This window comes from Engraulis encrasicolus, chromosome 11 (assembly GCF_034702125.1).
Source record: "Engraulis encrasicolus isolate BLACKSEA-1 chromosome 11, IST_EnEncr_1.0, whole genome shotgun sequence".
Taxonomy (NCBI): domain Eukaryota; kingdom Metazoa; phylum Chordata; class Actinopteri; order Clupeiformes; family Engraulidae; genus Engraulis; species Engraulis encrasicolus.
The window spans coordinates 51,093,663-51,108,429 of record NC_085867.1 but is presented as its reverse complement, the minus strand read 5'-3'; positions in this window follow the sequence as shown (position 1 = coordinate 51,108,429).

The window sequence follows — 14,767 nt, the reverse complement described above, 5'->3', positions numbered from 1 at the left end:
CCTTCTGTAGCCTTGAAGCGAGTAGAGTAGAGTACCAATGCTAATGGATTTAAAGAGTCTCCTTTAATGACTCGTCTATGTTAGAAGCTAGATACACCATTAGGCCACATTAGCGGAGGATCTGATCTTGTCTCAACTTCATATTTTGGCTGTAATTTTTACAACATGGGCAAAGGGCAGCGCACTCCAGATTAAAAAGGAACCATTACTGATCATATCTCTGTACAGTGTTCTTATATCTCCTCTGCTATTATTGCAGTAAAAATACAGGCAACACCTTTTCATTACATCACATTACATTTAACTTTTTGTCATTAGACATGTGAACTGCCTAGGCCCACCCATACGTCCTGTGACACTGCACACTGTTCGACTGAGGGATCAGCATGCATAGAGACTACAGAGTCATTGGGTAAAACATGATGGGAGGGAGTTCCAATCGGTGGGCTTTTCTTTAAATCACAACAAATAGGTGTTCTCATTGGCTGATTTATTTTAGCTTCATACAGAGGCATGTGACATACTATGGAAGTCCACTTCTGAAAAAATTCTTCTGTAAATGTAAGAAAAGGCTCAAAAGAGCTTTGCTGTCATGATAGCCTGGCTATTTGTAGGCCTACAGGGCAACAAAATGTGGTTTCACATCCAAACAGAAGTGCACAGAACAACATGTGTGATGCAGTACATACAGTAGAGTTCAGATTAGTTTATAGTGGATTACGTACAAATACAGTACGTACTGGCTGTATGATCAGGTGGGGATGATTGGACTTGTATTCTGGAAGGGAGGAGCAGTTCAGTTCAGTTCAGTTCAGTTTAACTTTATTGGTACCCGAAGGTAAACTGGGTTTGCAGTTTAAAAGAAAGATGGCTGTCCTTAAGTCTGAAACACATGTACTGTAGGCTACACAAAGAATAAATAAATAGTAAAACAGGGACATTTGACTAATACATATACAACATATATACACACAAGGGGCAGAACTGCAGTGGTGGACCACAACACTTCATACAACCACTGCAGGACCATGGCAGTAGTGACACCTCACTCCTGACACAGCTAAAGTGCATTTTTACTAATACATAGGTAAACCTGTAAGTTATACTTTGTTTATTTTACATCTTGTTTAGCAGAGTAATTGCAGCTGGGACAAAACTGCTTTTGAACCTATTGGTTCTGCAACCAGGAACTACCAGCCTCCGTCCAGAGGGGAGGTACTGGAACTCACTATTCAAGGGGTGTCGGCTATCATCTAGGATAGCCATTCCTATCCGCTGTAGTTGCTTTGTATATGGGAAGAAGGGTGCAGCTGGGATCAATTTACTTGACCACTTAACAATTTGGTATAGGCGGTTCTTGTGTGTAAGGGGGACATTACCAAACCATGAAGCTAAAGAAAAAGATTAAATTGATTCAATAAAGGAACGATTAAACAAAATCATCATGGTCTTATCAACATTAAAGCTTCCTCAAGCAATGTAACAGCTGCTGACCTTTTTTTTTCATACAGCTTCACATTTTTTCTGGAAATTTAATTTGGAGTCAATGATAGTCCCTAGGTATTTGTAGGATTTAACTTGTTCCACTATTTGGCCTTTCATACTTGTAGGATATAATGATGATGAAAGTACTGGTCGTACACCCGCTGGCCTAATTCTTCGGTCAGAAAGAATGCAGCTGTTCTAGAGGTTGAGTCTTGCCATTTATTAATTAAACATTGAGGAAATTGTACGTTGTGTAGTCGTGTTATCAAGTTGTGGTTTTCTATACAAAGACAGAAATAAAAGAACAAACAGGACTGCTAAGTCATTCACAATACAGATGTCCCATTCACAATATCTACTCGAGGATAATAATTACAGGAAAGTACTGCACACACAGTAGTAATGACATAGTGATAAACAGTAGTAAATTGACAGGTATAAAGCATTAAAACAGCACTGGAAATCGTACAGCATTAAATATATGAAATGCTAACAAAGAACACCGTGTACAAGATTGCTAACGCGGCATTGCTGAGTCACGGAACATTCTAGACATTTCCAATACACAGAACGATTGTCGGGCTTCAATACAAAGTTATAAAGGACTGTAGAAACGAAATAAATGGCTGTACAAATGAAATAAAGCCTTACAAAGAAAATATGGGTACTTACAGTTACATTCACGCACAACAACACAGAAACACTTCCAAACGAAGTCGGAGAGTCCGGGAATGCGACTGCATGAGAGAGAATGTCCGGGCATGTCTCATATCACGCAGCTATAACATGCATTCAAAGCGTGATCAGTCTCTTAAAGCGACAGCGCCACATTTCTTACAGGCAAGTAACTTGCATAGGAAAATGCACACATAAGGAAATAAGGCATTTAAACATATGAATGCAGGGAATTTACACCTGAAAGCAGGGAATTTTGTACAGCCGCCCCCAAATTTACCTAGTAAATTTGTAAACAACACAAATTAACTGCCCATCAGTTAAACTAGTTAGCTACATCACTGGGCATTTCAGGGAGCTCAATTAACTTGGCCACAGGGCGTAAGTAAGTGTTACCTTTAATGTCCACTGCGGCAGTCCGGACCTTACCGTCATCACTAACAAGGACCTTACTGACCCGTCCTACCGGCCACATAGCTCTTGGCAGCTGATTGTCCATGACCAGGACAACCTGTCCAACCTTGAGGACTTCTGACGATTCCTTCCACTTCTGGCGCAGTTGAAGGTTGGGAAGGTATCTCCGGATGAACTGGTTCCAGAAGTAGTCGGCGATGACCTGACTGTGTCGGTAGTCGTCGTCCCAGCAGAGCTTCAGGCCCACACCAGGCCTGTGGCAGGGAGGCATCCCGCCGCCCCATCAGGAGTAGGTTTGGCGTGATCGGGTCTGGGTCCGCCACGTCAGATGACACGTAGCCCAGAGGTTTTGAGTTCAGGATCCCTTCGACTTCCACCAGCACGGTGGCAAGGACGTCCTCTGGAACAATCTGGTCGCGTAGTACATCCTGGAGAGAGGCCTTGACAGACTTGATCTCTCTTTCCCACGCACCTCCGAAATGAGGTGCATGAGGTGGGTTGTATCGGAAGGAGATTTTCTGTCCAGCAAGCTGCTCCCTCAGGGAAGGTTCAAGTTGGGCGAAGGCTTCCTTGAGTTCTCGGTCTCCCCCTCGGAAGTTAGTGCCCTGGTCGCAGAGAATCTCGAATGGCTTTCCTCGTCTTGCTACAAACCTCCGTAGGGCAAGGAGGAAAGAGTCACTGTCCATGTGGGTAAGGAGGTCTAAGTGGACACACCTTGTAGTCAGGCACTTAAATATGATGCCCCACCTTTTCTCATGTCTTCTGCCTATTTTGACTGTGTAGGGGCCAAAACAGTCAACCCCCGTGGACCAGAAGGGAGGCTTATTCAAGCGAAGCCGTGCAGAGGGTAAATCGGCCATTTGGGGAATCCCCGGTTTCTTGCGCCACTTGCAACACTCTGTGCACAGCCTCTGATGCTTGCGGATGGCTTGTCGTCCGCGCAGTATCCAGTATGATCTGCGAATCTCTGCATAGACTCTCTCTGGTCCAGGATGAAGGAGACGATTGTCATAATCTCTAATCAGTAGGCGAGCGACAAGGTGATCAGGTGATAGTACAATAGGATGAAGCGTGTCGTCCTCTAGATCCTCCGCCTTGCGAAGCCTCCCACCGACTCTTATCAGTCCAAGTTGGTCGAGCATTGGTGAGAGTGAGCTCAGTCGGCTTCTGGTTGGTACGGCCTTTCCAGCTTTGAGTGCATTCATCTCCTCAGGAAAGCTCTCTAACTGAGTCTTCTGTAGAAGAGCTAGTTCAGCTGCAATGCGCTCAGAGGCGCTTGGGGATGTGGAGGCCGCCCCGTGAAGGGACTGGTGCGTGGTAAGTATGAGGTCCTCCCAGGTCTCGGAGGCAACCAGGTCAGGCAGTGGCATGTTTGTGGTGGAGATGGTGCCACAGAAGCTACCATGTCTGAGCTCGGTCGCATCATCCAGGACAGTGGAGGGACAGACAGGCCAGTGATCAGGTGAGAGCTGTAGGAATGGAGGACCGCAACGCCAGTGGCCAGGCTGTGAGAGCTGGGACAAGGTTAGACCTCGGGTTATATCATCAGCCGGGTTATTCTTTGAATCGACATATCTCCAATTGCTAGTCCCGACTAGGTCTTGGATTTCTGCAACACGTGTTCCTACGAACACTTTGTATTGCTGGGACTCGGACTGGATCCATTTCAGGACAGTGGTAGAATCAGACCACATGATGGAGCGTGTGAGGGGTACTGTGAGCTCAGTACTCAGTACTTGGGCAAGCTGTGCACCAGTTAGGGCCGCACATAATTCCAGGCGTGGGATTGATAGCTGGCGCTTGGGTGCAACACGAGACCGTGCCAGGACGAAGGAGACATGAATCTGACCAGCTGGATCTACCACTCGGAGGTAAGCTACAGCTCCATAAGCTTTCTCGGATGAATCACAAAACACATGTAACTGTGCGTCTTCAGTTGTGATGTTGAATGGGGTGTAACGGCGAGGAATGGCAACATCCTGGAGGTCAGTTAGCTCTGATTCCCATGCATTCCACAGTGGGAGCAAGTCATCCTGTATGGGGTCATCCCATTGTCTCTCGGTCCGCCACAATGCCTGCACTAGTACTTTAGCCCGTGTGGTGTATGGGAGAATGAACCCCAAAGGGTCGTACTGGCTAGCAAGTACGCGGTACACTGTTCTCATGGTCACTTCGGTGGTAGACACTGACCTCTTCTTGTAACCGAGGACATCAGATAGGCAGTTCCACTTCAGGCCGAGAGTGGATTCTTGGGGCTCTGTTTTGTCTGCGGAGAGCCAGAGCTCACAGGCCTCTGATCTGGCCTCAGAGGGAAGATGAGCTACCACTTCTGGCACATTACAGGCCCACTGTCTGATGTCGAAGCCACCTTTGGCGAGGACTGCTCTCAGCTTGTCAAGGAGTGCTGTAGCCTGCTCAGGACATGGTAAGGACTGGAGGCAGTTGTCCACATAAAAGGCTGTCAAGACTGACTCCATCACATCTTCATTGCCCTTCACATGGTCCCTGACGTGCCTCTGGACTGCATAAGTGGCGCAACAGGGGCTGCATGTTGTCCCGAATGGTAGTACACGCCACTCATAGATGTCCGGCTGACGGTCTTGTTCCATGTCTCTCCACAGTAAACGCAAGAAAGGCTGGTCGGAGGGCAACAGCCTGACTTGGTGAAACATTGCACGAATGTCATGGCGACAGCATGCTCTCTGAATCTGAGTAGTACTCCGAGTAAGGGAGGACCTAAGGTAGGGCCAGGTAGCAGGTTGTTGTTGAGGTTCTGCTCTTGATGTGTGAAGGAGCAGTTAAAGACTACTCTCGCCTTCCCATTGTGGAACACCATGTGATGGGGAATATACCATGAGCCAGCGGTACTGTCGGCCTCCTCACGGGTGATCTTCACAGCATATCCCTCCTTCTCCAGCTTGTGTATTGCTGTGTTGTAGATGGTGGCCTGCTCAGGGTTGTTCGACAGCCGTCTCTCAGCCCTTCGTAGGAGAGGCATTACAGCAGAGGGCGAAGCTTGGAGTAAGGTATGGTTGTCTTTCCACAGGAGAGGTGTTGCATATCTCTCCACGCCATCCACATTGATCCGTGCCGTGTCACTTTCCAGCAGAGCGAGTGCGGCGCTGTCCTGCTTTGAGCGTGTGATCTCTTTCTCATTGCGACGAGGCAGAGTGTCGAGTTGCCATAATTTCTCCACGTTGTGTCGTAGCTCTTGAGCAGGTGACAGGAAGGAGGTGTGTAGGCATGAACTCTGATGACAGGGCTGTTGCAGGAACGTCGCAGGCCCTTGGATGGCCCATCCTAGCTTAGTGCATACAGCTACAGGAGAGCCAGGTGAGCCCATGCGGACTGGACATATGGCAGTGATCAAATGTGAATTGTCTGACCCAATGAGGATCAGTGGCTTGGCTTTGTGGAAGGGCTTGACTGGCACATCTTTCAGGTAGCAGTATTTCTTCTTCAGGACATCAGCTGGGCAGGACTGCTCAGCGAGGTTCAGCTCTGAAGCAGTGAATACATTCTTGAGCTTGTGTCTGATGCCCAGGTTTGACATGGTTGATACCTCAAGTGTCACAGAGGCTCCCTTCAGATGCACTATGTCCTGCCTGACAGTTCTCAAAGTTAGGAACTCACGCTCCCTCTTGAGGCCAAGCTTGTCCACTGCAGCGGGAAGTATGATCGTCCTTTCAGATCCATCATCGAGCAGGGCATGTGTATCCAGGATCTTGCTCCCGTTGCACAAGCGAACAGGGACAACTTTGAGCATCACTCGGCGTGAGTGACTTGCTTGATCCAGGTAAACAACTGTGGAAACAGTGCTGACAGTAACACTGGGCTGTTGCGTTGTTGCAACTTCATGCAAAGTCAACAGGTGCTGTTCTCCACATGTGGCACAAGGCTTCTTCAGAGTACACTTGTCGGGTTTATGGCCTCTTCCACACCTCCAGCAGCGGTTCTGTTCCTTTATCCAATCTGACTTCTGGGATGTATTCATGCTGGTGAATTTAGAACATCCACTCAGGTAGTGCTCGTTGGACTGGCAATATGGGCAAAAGGGCTTGAATCGCTCACGCTTGGATTTTGGTGATGTGGAAAGTGCACTTGTGTCAGGTGCAGTTGCCTTCGGCGTAGCAGCAGTGTTTAGCAACACAGTTGATGACTTCACTTTAGTCTGTTTGGAGGACTTGGTGTCTCGACGTGGAGGCTCTCCCTGAACGCCTTCAGCGGCCCGTCGAGAGATTTGGAGGGTTTGCGACTTAATTTCCATCCAGGATGACAGGTCAATCAAAGTGTAAGTCGTAGCAGACCCACTGGCAATGATGCCTCGCTTCAAGCAGTGTTCAACAAAGGAATCTCTGTAGCTCACAGGAAGTTTGCTAAGCAGGATGTCAACATGCGAACCACACTGCAGCTCATACCTGGCTGGTCCACATGTCGACTGTAGCATTCCCACTAGTGAGCTAACTGCTGTGCTGAAGTCTTCAAATGCTTGGGCGTCACCAATTCGGACGGGTGGAGCTTGCTGCAGGGCCTTTAGCTCGCTTTGAATGAGTGACCGTGGCTGGCCATATCGTTGTTCCAGAGCCTGCATCGCAGCGCTGTAGGGCTGTGGACTGTTCAGGTGCCTCTTAGCTATCTGATAAGCTGCAGGAAGTTTCAGAAGGTCAAGGAGAACTTGAAACTTGTAATCCTCTGTCAGATGTCGGTGAGGCCCTAGGACTGTGTCCAGACCTTTTCTCAGGAGAATAAAGTCACTCTCTTTACCAGATGAGAAAGCAACTAATTTAGGCTTCGGTATCCCATAGGATGAGGCGATGGCCATCTCCATCAAGTTAGGTGCTCCTGTATCAGGAGCAGGGTAGGCCGCAGGTTGTGGAGCAGGATATGGGTATGGGTACCAAGGATAATGCCCCGGTTGTGGTGGCGCTATCCCATGAGGAGGGTACCAAGGCCCAGCAGGTGGCTGCACTGGCGGATAAGTTTGAATGGGCGGAGGCTGATTTGGCACTGGCTGCCATGGAGGATGCTGTGCAGGCACTCGCTGACCTGGAGGAGGTAGCATGGGCGCTCGCTGGGCTGGCACAGGCGGCGCGGGTACAGGCGCTAGCTGGACTGGCAGGGGTGCCGCATGTGCTGGCGCTGCCTGGCCTGGCGGCGGTAGTGCTGGCGCTAGCTGTCTCTGCAGAGGTGGCGCGGGCACAGGCTGGCCTGGCTGCGGTAACACGGGCAATGGTTGTCCCCGCAGAGGTGGCGCGGGCGCTGGCTGGCCGGGCATGGGTGGCATATGTGCGGGCGCTAGCTGTCCCTGCAGAGGTGGCGCTGGCGCTGGCTGGCCTGCAGAGGTGGCACATGTGCAGGCTGGTGTGGCACAGGTGGCGCGGGCACTAGCTGTTCATGCAGAGGTGGCGCGAGCGCTGGCTGGCCGGGCAGAGGTGGCGCATGCGCAGGCTGGCATGGAACAGGTGGCATGGGTGCGGGTGCAGGCGCTAGCTGGACTTGTAGAGGTGGCACGTGTGCAGGCTGGCCGGGCAGGGTTGAAGCATACACTGGTTGGCCAGGCAGGCGTGGCAGACGAGGCAGGCGTGGCATGGGCACCGGCGCTGGCTGGGGCACCAGAGGTGTGGCAGGTGAGGATGCCCTCTCTGGAGAGCCATAAGATGCTGGTGTAGAAGTGCCATCCGATGGAACATTCTCTACTTGCTCAGTCAGGCCTACCGGGGCTGCGAGAGGCCTATGTTGTGCCATGTCTAACCAGGGTCCTACTTTGGAGGTTGCTCCTTGAAGTGCCGATGTGGAGAACTGAACGAGTGGCTGAGGCATGACTGGATTCAATTCTTGCACATAAGTGTGACTAGGGGGTTCTGGCCATAATGTTTGAGGAGCTAACACGTAATCTGAGGGAGGCCTGTCTCCAATGTGGGTAGTAGTGACAGGTGCATAGCCATATGTGTCTGGCAAACTGCTACTGTACTGCTGATAAGGAGAGGTTGATCTTGGATGCTCATGATAAAAGCCCACAGTACTTGAAGGATAAGAGGCACGCTTTGCATTCTCCATTTCCATAGCAAGTTGTTCCATTGCAGTGCTTAAAGTTTTCCATCTCTCCTCTAGTTGATCTAATGCAGATGCTCTAGCAGCGGTAGCGCTCTCAGATGGGAAAGAAATGTTGCTCTGACTTACATGTGTTGCATGCCCTGTTGATGGCATGTGTGGTCTGGAGGGGGATGATTGGCGAGGGTGGCTGAGCACATAGTCCTCTAGGTAAGCTGGAGGTTGTCTTCTCCGGCTGGGGCGAGGATAAGGCTGATGTGCTTCACCCTGGACATCTCTAGAAGCAGCCATGACGCAGATGATGTACAATCCGGCGATAAGAAGGACCAATTTTGTAGGATATAATGATGATGAAAGTACTGGTCGTACACCCGCTGGCCTAATTCTTCGGTCAGAAAGAATGCAGCTGTTCTAGAGGTTGAGTCTTGCCATTTATTAATTGAAGATTGAGGAAATTGTACGTTGTGTAGTCGTGTGGTTTTCTATACAAAGACAGAAATAAAGGGAACAAACAGGACAATGCTAAGTCATTCACATTACAGATGTCCCATTCACAATATCTACTCGAGGATAATAATTACAAGGAAAGTACTGCACACACAGTAGTAATGACATAGTGATAAACAGTAGTAAATGGCAGGTATAAAGCATTAAAACAGCACAGGAAATCGTACAGCATTAAATATATGAAATGCTAACAAAGAACACCGTGTACAAGATTGCTAACGCGGCATTGCTGAGTCACGGAACATTCTAGACATTTCAAATACCCAGAAAGATTGTCGGGCTTCAATACAAAGTTATAAAGGACTGTAGAAACGAAATAAATGGCTGTACAAATGTTACATTCACGCACAACAACACAGAAACACTTCCAAACGAAGTCGGAGAGTCCGGGAATGCGACTGCATGAGAGAGAATGTCCGGGCATGTCTCATATCACGCAGCTATAACATGCATTCAAAGCGTGATCAGTCTCTTAAAGCGACAGCGCCACATTTCTTACAGGCAAGTAACTTGCATAGGAAAATGCACACATAAGGAAATAAGGCATTTAAACATAAAAATGCAGGGAATTTACACATGAAAGCAGGGAATTTTGTACAATACTAGTGGCCACTAACCTTGTTTTTTTCCAAAATCAATGTGCATATCCTTTGAGCAGAAAGAGTATGGAAAGGAGTAGCCGGGAAGTGATCCCTACTGTCAGCCTGGCCACAGAGTGTTTTTCACCCCCTCTTATTGACTTAAAGCCATGCATGCAGAGATTCTGTTGTCTGCCTGTGCAGTGGCTCCTCTGAGAGCCTCATAATGGGTTTCAGCACCATGGACAGAGACAATGCCAAACACTCACCAGCTGTCTCACTCAAGACATTCAGACTCACAGTGGAGTACAAACTTGAGGAACAGCTGCATACTAATGCATGCTCTCCGGGTGATCTTCTGTCTGTACACAGCAGATGCCTCCATTTGGCAGACACTTTCAAAAGTATAAATGTCCAAGTCATAACCATATATCCTGCGTTTCTTGTTTTTCTGTGTAATGTGCCAAATCTAAGTGATCTTGGATCTTGGCAACTTCTGTGTGATGATTATTTTCCTTAAAATTGTGAATGCAAATCATCTGGGTGTTTGTTGCCGTTTTATAATTTTGGGTGTAATTACAGTTTTTGGGGCCAAAATTGCAAACAGCAAATCACAGTGTACAGGTCACCTACAGTAGATGGACAGTTTATAACTAATAATTCTCTAAATGTTTTTTATGTTTTTTATGGTTTTTTTTTATTTATTTATTTATTTATTTTCAGGACATTGCACATTAATGAACATATGCATACAAAACATATATGTAAATGCGCCAGATTATAGCACAAATGCTAATATCCATCTGGTGTCCAAAAATAGGCAGGCTAGATGTTTTCAAGCAGCAAAGAAATTAAAATCACAGATATACAATGTATCCATAAAAACTGTTAGTAACAAAAGGAAAGATACAAACATAAGGCATGTTAATAAAAGAAAAAAGGGACCCAGAAGTAGGGCAGTGTGTTAGTAGATAGTGTGTGTGTGGACGGCGCGTGTGTGCACATGTGTGCGTGTGCACGCGCGCGAGAGAGAGTGCGTGTATACAAGTTGAGCTTAATGGTGTGTACATGTTTGTTGGGCTCGAAGCCACATTTTAATCTGGCACTTAAAGGTGACTAAAGAGGGACATTCCCTTATGTGCAATGGTATGGAGTTCCATAATGCACTGCCTTTAACAGATAATACATTATGGCTAAAAGAGGTTTTTCTAAATGGTACCTCCACACCTTTATTAACCACCGTTCGAGTTACCCGTGCTTGACGGAATTTTAAAATTATCCTGTAAACGCCAGGCCATGCAAAGTTTTATAGAAAAAGCAACTGTAGGAGAATTATTCTAGTGAAGAAGTGAGAGAAAACAAATGGGAGAGAAAGATAGGGTGGGACTTGGAAAAATTACCCTGGCCTGATTCGAACTTGGGTCCTGTAAGATCTGAGATTGATGGATGACATAGAATAATACTTTACAGTCCCCACGGGTACTGTGCCCGTTTATGTATGAACCATTAGCACGCTGCGCCACAGCATCTTCGCCCCATGACTTTTAACAAAGCCACATGACATTAACCATGGGAAAATTCAACACCTATCCTCCCATCCTCTAGGAGTGATGTTTGAAAACCAGCCTCCACAATCTCATATGGATGATGGAGTTCGAGGCGTACTGTATGTAGAGGCAGTGTGAAGGAGGGGGAGTGGATGGTAGGAGAGGCGTTTGGATATATCCCCATCTGACAGATGCTGGTTGACTCATCTTTGGGAGGTTTTATTTTTAACTCCCCACCTGTGCATTCCTACAGCATTCCAACACTTCAAAGCACACCAATCCACCAACCAACCAAACATTCGGACTAGTTATCGGTCCTCCCTCTCACAAACTGTTACCCTATTTCTCTGTCTCACACAAAGGCTGTCGCTTATAAACTGGATCGTTTTTTCTAATGTCTGCATTGCGCTCCCTCCATCTGCAGCCATACTTTATCTCTATCATGCTGTCTTTCTCATACTCTCATACTCTCATACTCTCTCTCTCTCTCTCTCTCTCTCTCTCTCTCTCTCTCTCTCTCTCTCTCTCTCTCTCTCATGCACATATTTCCCCTTCCCTCTACAATTCCTTATGTGGTGTGTCAGCTACTGCACAGTTAAAATTCAGAGTAGCAATGTTTGTAATGTATCTCTTTCAAATTCATACAAAATACAGTTAAATAAACCATATACTGTAGGCTACATATATCCACAAGTATGAGAAAATGATTGAACTGAAATTGACAGAAAATAAGTAATGCTGACATACACACACTTACAAAAATATAAAAGAAGATATTACATTCAATATTGTATAAATCTGTGTCAGTTGTTCTAGTGTCATTGGGTTCACTTACAGTACAGAGGAGTAAAATTGTCTACTTTTTGTAGATAGATGAGCTACACAAGATGGAGTTCGAGTGGTGAAGGTGCACTAACATTTACAAATGACCTAATTTGTAAACAAAATTTAAGTTTACAGTAGCTATCTTTATCTTTGCAGTAGCTTCCTTTTAAAAGCACACATGCATTATATGTGCTATTTTGAAATGTGATGATAAAGGGATCTTTTGTTTGGATATTCACATTGCGTATCATCAGAAAATATTGAACAGCTTGGCCTGTTTGTTGTGCCCTGTTGGCTATGGTAAGCGAATATGCGAATCTCAACAGCAGAGGGAAGCAATTTTGCATAATGGCACGTCTGTATATAAAAAATAATATAGCTGTAAAATGCTGTACAAAATTCTTTTTTTTTATTTCTTTTTTTTTTAAATACTTTTTGGACTTTATTATGACAGGACAGTATGAGAGGAGACAGGAAACGGTTGTGAGAGATATATGGGGTAGGGCTGGGAAATGACCCCGGCCGGACTCGAACCAGGGTCCCCATGGGCATGCAAGCCCTAATGTGGGGGGATTAGCGCGCTGCACCACAGCGCCCCCCTGTAAAAGATTCTTACCAATGGCATTTCGTGAGCTGAGAATTATAAGGTTCTAACTCCATTTTTGGTCAAATTGAGTTTTTTACATAATCTGACCAATTACATGCTTATTAATGCCTGTGTGGTGTTATTTTTGTGAAAAAAGTATTATTTTACATTGTTATTAATGAAATAAAAACGTTCTATCTCACAAAACAGCTGGGATGTAAAAACTTTGATGCTCAATATCTCAGAACTATCCTAAACGGAGATAGAACCTTATAATTCTAAGCTCACGATTTCCTGTTGCATAATGGACTTTATTCTAGCTTTGTCAATGGTATCTACATCGTCACATGGCAATACAGAAAATGCGTAGCAGATGCCTGTGAACGGGACTGTGTAAGTGTGCATTAATACAGCCAAACAAATTTCACCCTGATCACACTATTTAACCTGAGAAGGTACGGTGTGTGTTGTGTGACAGTCTGGGTAACACTTCACTATAACTACGTACATTTCACAATAAAACACCAGCAACTATAATGCAGCTGCGTATCTATTCTGGGAGCCGCCCCGCCCCATGCTGATGTCTTCATTTGGCATCCCTGCACGTCTCTCAGCCAGGCATATGTGCCATCAAGTATGCATAGAGACGCTCAGTTTGGGGACACAAAGGACCATCCAATCAAGAGTCCTGGCAGCGGCGCTGCATCGAGATCTGAAGTCAAGCTGGAAGTGGAAGCCATAAAAAAGTGACACAACGCATTGCTTGGGCTGAAAAGCAGGTTTTTGCCCACCGTGTCAAACTTCACTTCAGCACCCCCTCACCCCCAAAAATAAATCAAAGTCTCCATAAAAAAACTGATGAGGGATGGAGGGACTGCAGCGGTAAAAACAATTCTCTTTAATGATGAGGTGATAAAGGCAAGAGTTGAACTCAGACAGAGAGAGAGAGAGAGAGAGAGAGAGAGAGAGAGAGAGAGAGAGAGAGAGAGAGAAAGAGAGAGAGAGAGAAGAGAGAAAGAGAGAGAGAGAGAGAGAGAGAGAGAGAGAGAGAGAGAGAGAGAGAGAGAGAGAGAGAGAGAGCATGCTTGATTATGTGAAGAGTTCTTGCTGCAGTAAAAATTGTCATTTGTTCATACCTGCACAAACACAGACACAGGCACACGCCCATGCACACAAACATACACACACACACACACACACACACACACACACACACACACACACACACACACACACACACACACACACACACACACACACACACACACACACACACACACACACACACACACACACACACACACACACACACACACACACACCTAATACGTATATGTTCAAAGTGCATAGTCAGCAAATGCATGGGAGCATCTGCCATCTCTCTAATTAGAGTGCATCACGCCACTTAATTTAAACATGTACCCATTCAACAGTGTCAAGTTTTTTACTGAGGATTAAAAAGTAGGTGTGAACTTGGATAAAAAAGCAAGCTGAAACGTAGTATAAATTGCTATACGTTCTTCCTAAGCTCCTCTTACACTTTTTCGATACAAACAAACACACACACGCACACATACACACACCAATATATCTTTGTGGAGCCCTCCCATTGACTCCCATTCATATTATAGATGGCAACAATAGCTAAAGAATGCTAAACTATCCCTACCCTTAACCTGTCAGTGATTAAATGTTTTTACATGTTTACTTTTACCAGTAACAACAAAAGTAAGAAAAACACTGCTCAATTTATGGAGCCCATAATGTGGCCCCCCAAAAAGCACAATTTTCCTGATGCTACTGCCATAGTGAGGGCTTCTGGCACCCCACCATGGTTGGTGCGTACCAACGCTTGCATGCACGCACGCACGCACGCACGCACACACACACACACACACACACACACACACACACACACACACACACACACACACACACACACACACACACACACACACACACACACACACACACACACACACACAGACACACACACAGACACACAGACACACACTAGCCAAAATCCCAAGGCATTTAACTCAACTCGGTTTGTATAAATACACCCCTTTCAGGTGTGCAAAAGTGCACCATAATGCAAC